At 58.6% G+C, this 9,398-nt stretch overlaps 1 pseudogene; it reads right to left on the bottom strand.

Moving 5' to 3' along the window:
- Window positions 1-354: 354 nt before the first annotated feature.
- On the bottom strand, window positions 355-1,019 carry LOC128918165 (RING finger protein 222-like; annotated as a pseudogene).
- Between the last annotated feature and the right edge of the window lie 8,379 nt (window positions 1,020-9,398).

The following is a 9,398-nucleotide window of genomic DNA, read 5'->3' as shown; positions in this document are numbered from 1 at the left end:
TAATAAACGGCTTCTGTTGATTCACACTGGATCATCTGGAGTCCAGTTATTTCTCCCCAACGGGGTGCGGGAGGAGAAACCATGCTCTCTGCTAAGACACTAGAGGAACCCACTAGCAGGGTTTGACCAGCCACATTTTAACCAAAAGAGGCAGAAAATGCCAGCGACGACACTGTGAGCACCCGGAGATCTGCGGAAAGGTCTGAAAGTCCATTCAGTCCCTGGCCAGATGAGAGAGAGCTTCACCCGGAGCTGCTTCTGGACTTTCTCATGGGATCTTTTGAGAGAGGTCCCGGCCCTAGCTCTGTCCCAGCATCAGTGACACCTCCAGCATCTGAGCTGATCCCATCCCTGCTACGAGTCCCTCTTCACCAGCAGCAGCCAAGGGAGCACAGCCGCCAGCATGGCCACCGTCAAGATGAGCAGGACGGCGAGGGCGATGGGCGACTGGCAGCATTTCACCCCCAGGGCCGAGCTGGATGACACCGAGCTTCGTGTTTCCGTTCTGCTTCTCCTCCCCAGGGAGCTGCAGTCCACATCCACCAGTGGCATCCCATGGTCACTGATGACAAAGATGTGGGCTTCCTGCGCCAGCTCTCCTGGGACCCCCTGCGAGTCCATGGGGCTGTTTCCTGTGCTGCAGCACCGGTCGAAGCTCTGCATCAGCATCACAAAATGGCTGGGCACCACCAAGGTGTTGCTGGCCTCCAATTTGGTCAGATGGGACAGGGAGGAAGGTGACAGAGGCATCTCCAGGGCCCGGAGGTTGGTGCCTGCCTTGGGCGGCCATAGAACTGCCTTCTTGCTGAGGAAAGTCACGTAGCGGCAGATGGGTAGATGATGCTGCTCTGGACCTGGCCGTCAAGCTTGGCGGAGAGCAAGCACTTCACCAGGCAGTCGTGGCAGAAGGTGTGCCCGCAGCTGAGCTGGCGGTGCATGGCCTCCAGCGGGTGGAACTTCTCGTAGCACACGGGGCACTCGGCCGGGGGTCCCTCCTTGCTGGACGAGGCCTCAGACATCCCTGCTCTGTCGGCCACAGGCGCTCCCCAGCTGTGAGGAAGAGGCACGATGGGTTAATAAGGTTGAAATGATAAGCATGATCCATCTCTTCATCTCTCCTCCTCCTCCCTGCTCTCTTGCTTTTGCCCTCTTGCCCCTAACAGATGCAGTTGACAGCTACTAGGCATCCTCTCAACAAGACAGGGCATTTTCAGGAGCATTACACCTCTCAGTGTGGCCCTTGGGGCAAAAGAGAGATGACGGGAGGACCCCAACTCCAGAGCCAGCGGGGGCAACAATCCCCGTCTGCAAAATCACATGCACGAGCCCCTGGATGGACGTGCTCAGCACGTGGTACAGATAAAGCAGGTTCAGCTTGTGTCACGAGTGCCGCCGTGCACTGCTGCCAGCTCCAGGTGCACGGGAGGTGGGAACTCCCATCCCACAAAGAAACCTGCCATGGAAAGGGAGATGCTCCCATCCCAGGGGACACAGAGGGGCCAGCGGGAGCAGGGGGAGGCCAGGGCAGTGGGACAGGTGGGAGCACAGGACCCCCCGGGGATGGAGAGGGGGCATGCTGGACCCGGGGCAGGCAGCGAGCACCCACGCCAGGCTCCTTCCAGGCTGCTGGAGGATGTCCCAGGCTGGTGGCCAGGCCACAGCCATCTCCAGGCTGTGCTCCTCACGCCGGAGCATGGTGTGGTCAGCAAGCCCCGGAGCCCGGCGTCTCCTCTTAGTCAGAGCGGGGAGGGCAGAGCCCAGCCATCCCGCCTGGCCCCTGCCCCAGCCTGGGGCGCCAGGGGGAGCGCGGGGCCGCTGGGATCCCCAGACCCGCGTCTGGGCTGGGTCTGAAGCTCTGCCGTGCGTCTCCCAGGGCAGGGAGCATTCATGCGGCGGCTCAAGGAAGGGAGAGGGGAGCGGGAAGAAGGGAGAGAGGAGAGGGGAAAAGGGAGAAGGGAGCGGGAGATGGGTGAAGGGCGGAGGAAGAGAGGAGAGGGGAAAGGGGAGAGGAGAGAGGGGAGAGGCGGGGAGGGATGCTCAGCTCAGCTCCTTTCTCTTAAAACTGGAGCTTCATAAAACCTGCAGGTTTTTCCAGACCTTGCAGCATTGTCAGACCCGACCCAACCTGCACCCCTTTTCTCACGCATGACTGTGCCCATGGGCATCCTCACAGCTGTCTCTGGAGGTTTTGCCATCCCCTCCTTGGCTGACCTCCTCTTCCTTGGGAGCCATCCCCTGCGGCAGGACGGTCACAAGAACACAACAAACCATCCCCTCCCAATCAAAGAGAAGAAAGATGCAGGCTCCTGCTCTGCTTTAAGAGGGATCAGGGACCTGGTCCCCCAAAGTGCTGCAGAAGGAGACCCTGACCCTGTGCACCAGCTCCTCTGTGCCCCCAAAGCCCCCTTACCTGCTGCAGGGCACCAGGGCAGGAGCCCCTCCATGCACTCCACTGCTGTCCCCAGAAGCGGGGCTGGCCGTGCCCCAGCACCGAGCACCAGCTGGGGAGAGGACTGGGACACCTATCTAACACGGAGGTGTTGGCTGCGCGTGTCATGCGGGCGCGTTGCGCAGAAGCTGGAGCAGGGACAGGGCCAGCTCCCGGGGATTGAATGCGGAGGAACTCGTTCCCCGTTTTAAAGGCCTGATATTTGCCTGGTTGGCCAGGGAGGGGGCGAGGAGCCAGTGTCAGGCGTCGGAGGGCAGGGACAGGCAGCACGGTCCTGCCTGCTTTCCCTCATGTGATGGGCACCTGTAGTCGGGCTCATCCCTGAGCTCAAACCCCAATGAAACAGTCGCTAAAGGGGATGTCGGGAGCCCAAATTCCCTCTGTTGCTGCAGAGCAGGGTGACCGGCAGCACCCTGCACCAGGGCTGGGCTCCTGCCAAACAATTCTTGCCTCCAGCCGCCACAGCTCCCTGTTCCTCGCCCTGGCCACATCTTCATCCCTACGCCCCCTCCCCTCCTCATCCCCCAAACACTCCTCACTCCAGCCCTGCGCTCCCCGCCCTACACCATCAGACGCTCACCCGAGCACCGGTGTGGCAGCACACAGCCCAGCAAACACACTCCAGCAGGCTCGAGGGCCACTGCTGCCTTGAACCTGCCCTGGAGGGGGTTTCCAGCATCCTTGGGAACTGCAGTCCAGGCAGCGGCAGGAGCCCTGTGGGCTCAGGGCACGCAGAAGCCCCGAGCTTGGCCATCTCAGCAGCCGCAGGTGGCTCATGAGTCACTGTTTGGCCAGGTGCCTGCTGGAAACACACGTGGAGAAGGTTCCCTGTGGCCTTACATGTGTCCCAGGGTGCTGCCCATCCCTCGCTTGACCCCCAGGCGAGAAGCTGAGAGGTGTCTCCCCTGCAAAGCCTTGAAAAAACTGCCACGGGGTGGGTCACTCCTCCCACAGTCTCGACTCTTTCCAGCCACCTCTGCCACCCCTCAGCCCGGCCAGTGGCCACGGGGCTGCCAGCCCACACTCAGGCTTGCTGAGCGGCTCCACAGGGATGTGAGGATGAGATTCCCAGAGCAGGCACAGTGACCCCAAGGCGCCCTGCCTGCACGCCTTCCCCAGCTCTGGCTGTGGCAGTGCAGCCACGGGACCTGGATTTGAACCATCAAGGGGCCCCAATGGCCTGGAGGGCCTGGAGTCTCCATCATGGAAAGCCTTCCGGAGAACCCTGACATAGCGGGGAGTCTTGCCTTGGGGCAGAGAGATGCTCCGCACAAGCATTCCCAGCCCTGCGGTCCTCCAGCCCCAAGAAGATGCCCAGGGCTCTGCAGGATCTGTGGGGCAGGCAGAAGAGGAGATGCACCTCTGGCACCCAAACCCCAGTGAGATGGGCCCTGGAGGTCCTCTATGGGCAGGAGGGGTGGTTTCGTGCGGCTGGCAGTCGCGGCAGGGCTGCAGGCGTGGGCAGCAGTATCAGTCGCTCGTGGGTGCAGCGGTTGCAGCAGTTACAACATGGGGCTGGTTTCTGGAAGGAGCAGGGGAGGTGCAGCCCCGCCGAGCCGTCCCGTGCACTGGGGCAGCTGCCAAAAGAGAGCACCCATGGTGGGAGACATGCCCCGGGGGGGATGTCTCAAGCCGTGAAGGCCTGTCCCTCGCTGGAAGGAGACCCGTAGCATGTCAACACCTTCCACACCCCCCGCTTAAGATCAGGGACCAAGCCACTCCACTCGTTATCCCAGTTTTCTTGGGATGGTCCAGAAATTGAGGCTGAAACCTCTCCAGACAGATCGTGCCGGGGCTGAGGTTGCACAGTCACCCCTGGGGTAGGCATCCCCATCCCCCTCCCTGGCCCCTCCTTGAAGCTGCTGGAGGTGCCAGGGTTGCACCCACCGAGATCTCCATTGCTGAATGAGTGATCTGGGCCAGCGAGAGCAGATTTGGGGCAGCCGAGCATCTCCCCAGCTTCAGTTTGCTCTCTGCCAGCACCAAGGCGGGGTGGAAATTCCTGTTTCCCATACTTTGAATGCTCCCCGCCGTCGGAAACTATGAGCTCACGGCTCTATACATAGGCACTGGAAAAACGAGTCTGCCTCCCTTTGCCGCTTTGACCACGCCAAAATCAAAGGGATTTTGGCATATCACAGCCCTGGCTCTGTGAGCACTTTCGTTCTTTCCTGGGCATGGCTTTTCTCGCTGCCTTTGCCCCACTTCCACATGCAGCAGCATCTTTCCTGAATGACGGGATTGAGTCTGCTGGTGCTTGAGGGAGGAGAAACCAGTTTCAGGAGCAAAGCAAGTCCCTATACGCTGCCTGTATGTTTTTCTCCGGCTTTAAGCAATGCAGCTCACGGCCAGTGTTTCAGCCCCCTCAAACCCAGTGCAGGGTCAAGGTCTCCAGGATCCTTTTATCCAAGCAAGAAGGCAGCATCAGGCTCAGCTTCTCTCCACGGACCACAGCTGAGACCTTCTCTGCTCTGAGGTTGGTGGCTTCCAGGGAACAAGGGACATTTCTGACCCAGAAGAGGACACAGCCCTCCCTACAGGCGGGGGTGGCCGGGGGTCCCTTCACTAAAACTGCGATGGCTTTTGGGCAGAGCTCTGCAGCCTTTTGCAAGGACAAGAAGATGCTGCAGACAGCCCTTGTCTTCCACAGCATCACCCCAACTTCCCACTGTCACCGACCAGGTGGGGAGGAGGGAAAATAATATTAGATATAGTTACGTGAAAGTGCTTATTTTCAAAGCACATTTAAAGCCAGATGATCGAACTATATGTGAGCCTGGTGCCAGGCAAATACTCACTATAGGTCTCGATATTTCCATAACAAATCCATGCTGCACTTCTCCAAATCATAAGAGATGAAGCAGGGACATTTCCAATAAGCAGAGACGTGTCCTCCATCCCTTCTCTCAACGAGGGCGAGGATCCCGGTGAGAAAAATCATGGATTTATTCCTGACGGCAAGATGCACGCGCGGAGCTTTGCCATGCAGCCACAACCCATCCACATGGCTGGTGGCTGCTGGAAAGGATGGGCTGGGTGAAGTGTCCCTCACCTGGGGACACCTGCCCCATCCCTCCCACGACACGGCCAGTCCTCCCGAACTCCCCCAGGTTTTTCCTTAGCGATGGCTCAACCTGCAAATCTGAGGCTTTCTAGAAGTTTCTGCTCAGCCTGTTCTCCTCCCACCACTTCCCAGCCCCGGCTCAAACATGGTGAATAGTTGGCACTGGTGGGAACCAGGTGAAGGGAAGAGGGGAAAAAGTAAATCCAAGGGGGGGAGGGTCCAAGGGTCCTGGCCCCTGTCTTAGCTGTATCCATTCCCGTGCTGTCAAAATAAACTCACATAGATGGAAAAGATGGGTGAGTTTGGAGGCACCCAAGCCCTTTAAGGGGGTCCATCTTTTCCCATACTTGCTTTACTTGAATTCAGAGTGGGAAAATAAGTGTCTTTTCCTTCTGCATGTCTCCATCCTGCCTGTCAGGCACCTGGCAGGATGGAGACCCACCATTAAGCTGCTGATTTAGCTAAGACAGCCCAAAACACCTAGCAGAAGCTCTTCCGACAGCTTTCTCCTCAGCGCTTTTTGCCGTGCCCAGCAGCTGGTACTCTCGGATCTGCTGTGGCCACCCTAAAAAAAAAAAAAAAAAAAAAGACCTGGGTGCACCGTAAAAAAAAGCCCTGGGCCTGCCTCTCCAGGGGTGCCAAGGTCTGGAGCTGGTGGTCCCCACCAGCTGGGATGCTGCCTCTTCCCCACCAGGGTGGATGGGATCTGCTTATCCTCCTGATGATCAGAAATTTACATCCAGTCATTTGACATGACGAATGCTTATCAAACACCAAGGAACAACGGGGTACATCCCCAAACCCCTCTCCAATGCCTGTTTTCCCACCAGATGCTGCGGTTTTGCGAAGGCACCTGCACAGTACCTGGGCATCACAGCACCCACCTGCCTCTGCCTCCAACAAACCCTCCCAGGAATGACCCCGAGCCTGGTGTGAGCCCTTGGAGCCTTATTCTGACAGCAAAACTTGGGGATTTGTCTCGTCCAGTCCAGGCCGAGCCACACAGCCCCACGGTACGTGGGGTTTTCCCATACCTGGGAGGGCAACTGCACTCTCCAGGGGCTCCTTCAGCTTCTTTCCCCCCTCCACCAACACAGCGTCAGCTCAGTGAGTCCAGGGGCAGCCCAAGGCAAGCGCCTCAGATGATGAGCAAGACCAGGGCTGCACAAAACCCCTGGATGTGGGGGCAAAATGGCTTGTCCCCCCTTCCCCGGTGCCCACACCAGCCCCTCGGGGGAAGCACACAAACCTGCTGTAGACCCTCCGCGGTCACTGTGACCCGTCCCTGCTGTGCCATGAGCCATGCCACTCCAGGGATGTTTTACCACCCGCGTCCCCTGCAGCAGCGGGTATTGCTGGACTCTTTTACGCCATCCCCTCTGGCTGCCTTTTTACCAGGCAGCTCCCTCGAGCCTTATTCTGGGGGACAATGCACAGAATCCCTGCAACGTCAGGAGAAAAGGCTGCCGGGGTTAGGGATTGGGGGGCTTTTACCAAAACGGGATGTTCCCTGTGCTTTTGGCTGCCAGGTTGTGTTGCAGTTTGGCTTTTTCCTCCAAGCCCTGTCTCCCGGAGGGCCGAGATTGCAGAGGGGTTGCTGCCTTTAATGGGAACAAGTAGAGGTCAGCTTCTAGCCCTGCAACACCACACACGCTGGAGCGGCCCGGAAAGGAAAGGCTCCATAAAAGGAGCACTAAATACTGGATTTTGGTTCATTTCATGATCTTTCCAGGGTCTTATGACCATGCAGTCAGCATGGTGCTGTGAGCAGAGAGTTTGCAGGCAGAGCTGCTCCACCAGCCAGGGTCAGCTGGTGGATCATCAACCAGAAACCCAAGTGGGTTATTGATAGGAGGATGCTTGGGAAAAAATGCATCTGCCCAGACATGCTGGCACAAGGCAGGAGGGCTACTGTCCCCGTCCCACCATCCTGTGGGCTCTGCAGTCCCCGTAGTCAAAATATAGGAAGGATAACCCCAGTCCTCCCTTCCAGATGGGGTCAGCTGGAAAACACACAAGGGTCCTGACAACCCCCAACCCACGGTGTCCCATGAGGGACAGGGCAGGTGGTGCCCGGGTGTCCCCTTCTGCATCCTGGGAGGATGATGGGTCCAGCACAGAGACGCTCCCGAGCCGGCATCGGGGCTGTGGCTGGTGTCACAGCAGTTTCCCACATCTCCTTGGCCCTCCATGTCCATCGTTAAGGACCCCCAGGAAAATGGGCACAAGCAGATCCAGGGTGCCTAAGAGGTCACCCCTGCACCCCACGAGCAGCCTGGCAATAACCAGGACAATCAGCGTTTCAGGGTGGCTGTGCTTTTGGCAGCCAAGCTGAGCTGCAAAACAGTACTTTTAGGCATCGCTGGCAAAGTCTGTTAAAGGAGCGATTCAGCAAATACTGCCCAGGCACCAAAGGTGGCACTCACATTAGTCAAGAAAAATAGCTACATTTATCAAAAAAAGGCTCCATGTGGATGGACACAGCCAGCTCAAAGGGGGACTTCGGGTGAGGCATAAAGGGAGGATAAATGAAGTGATCGGCGTTGTTGCGTACAACAGAGGGTCTGCTGCCTTCATGCTTGAAGAAGTGCCCTGTTATGTGTATGTGTACGTTATGTGTATGCGGGGGCAGCTCGCAGAGCGGCGGTGACTTTGCTTTCCCGGCTCTTGCAACATCCCAGCAGGCTGCGAGGACACGGCACGCGCCAGACAAGCTGAGTCTCTGCTGACCCCACTGCCAGCGCTGCCCGTGGCTGGGGGACACGTCAGCACAGAGCCATCGGGTCCCCCGCCCCCGGCAAAGCCATAGGATGTCCCCATCTGCAAAGCCTCGCTGCAGGGGCTGGGCAGGGAGCGCTGGGGGGCTCTGCCTGGGCCACTTGTCCCTCTGGCAACTCTCCCAGAGCCACTGCCCTGACACATGGTCCCCCAGAGCTGTTGCCCATCGACCCCTGCTCCCCAAAGCCCTCCCAGATCCCTGCCTCTCTGTACACTCCCTACAGCATCGCCATGCCGTGTCTTTCACAGAGCTGTACTCCCTCCATTCCCCCTACTCCCACTCCCTGCCCAGTCTCATCCTTCCCAGTCCCATCCTTCCCAGTCCCACCCAAACCACATCCCTCCCAGTCCCATCCCTCCCCACACCCCTCCCAATCCCATCCTTCCCAGTCCCATCCAAACCACATCCTTCCCAGCCTCATCTCCCCTCATCTCTCCCCACCCCATCTCTCCCCACATCCCTCCCAGCTCCATCCCTCCTTACACCCCTCCCAGCCCCATGTCTCCCTATACCTCTCCCAGCCCCACCCTTCCCTGTATGATCTCCCATATCCCTCCCAGCCCTATACCCTCCCCAAACCCAGCTCTCTCTACAGCTCCTCCACTCTCATCCCTCCCTACCCCCACCCCAGCCCCAGCCCTCCCTTCCCCTCGCTGGGGGCACACAGACCCCCACGGCCCCTCTCGTGGGCTCCAAATAGCCATGATTCAACCCACTGGCTTACAAGGATGAAATATTGCTGCTGATGTTGTCACCATGGCACTTGGATGGGGACTGTGAGTAGGTGTGAGCAGCTGATCTCGCATGCACATGGCGAGTCCTGCACCAAACACTATCCTCGGGCAGACAGGGAAGGAGGCAGCAGGGTGGGGGTATAAGATCAAGGCTGTTTGGAGGCAAACATCAGTCTGAGCAGGAAAGCTGATATTCCCCAGCACCTGCCAGACTCGTGACATGGGGTCCAGGGTGGGAGCCATGCAAGGCCAAAGGTTGGCCAGGCTTTTTCTAGTGGTCAGAAAACTGCTGGGTCTGAGGTCATCTTTCCTGAGACCAGGAGCAGCCAGGCTTGGCAAGTTCGAGCCTCACAAAGCTCTTGAGATGCAATG

This window comes from Rissa tridactyla, chromosome 15 (assembly GCF_028500815.1).
Source record: "Rissa tridactyla isolate bRisTri1 chromosome 15, bRisTri1.patW.cur.20221130, whole genome shotgun sequence".
NCBI classification, from domain to species: Eukaryota; Metazoa; Chordata; class Aves; order Charadriiformes; family Laridae; genus Rissa; species Rissa tridactyla.
The sequence above is the reverse complement of the archived record's forward strand: the minus strand, read 5'-3'. Positions and strand labels throughout refer to the sequence as shown.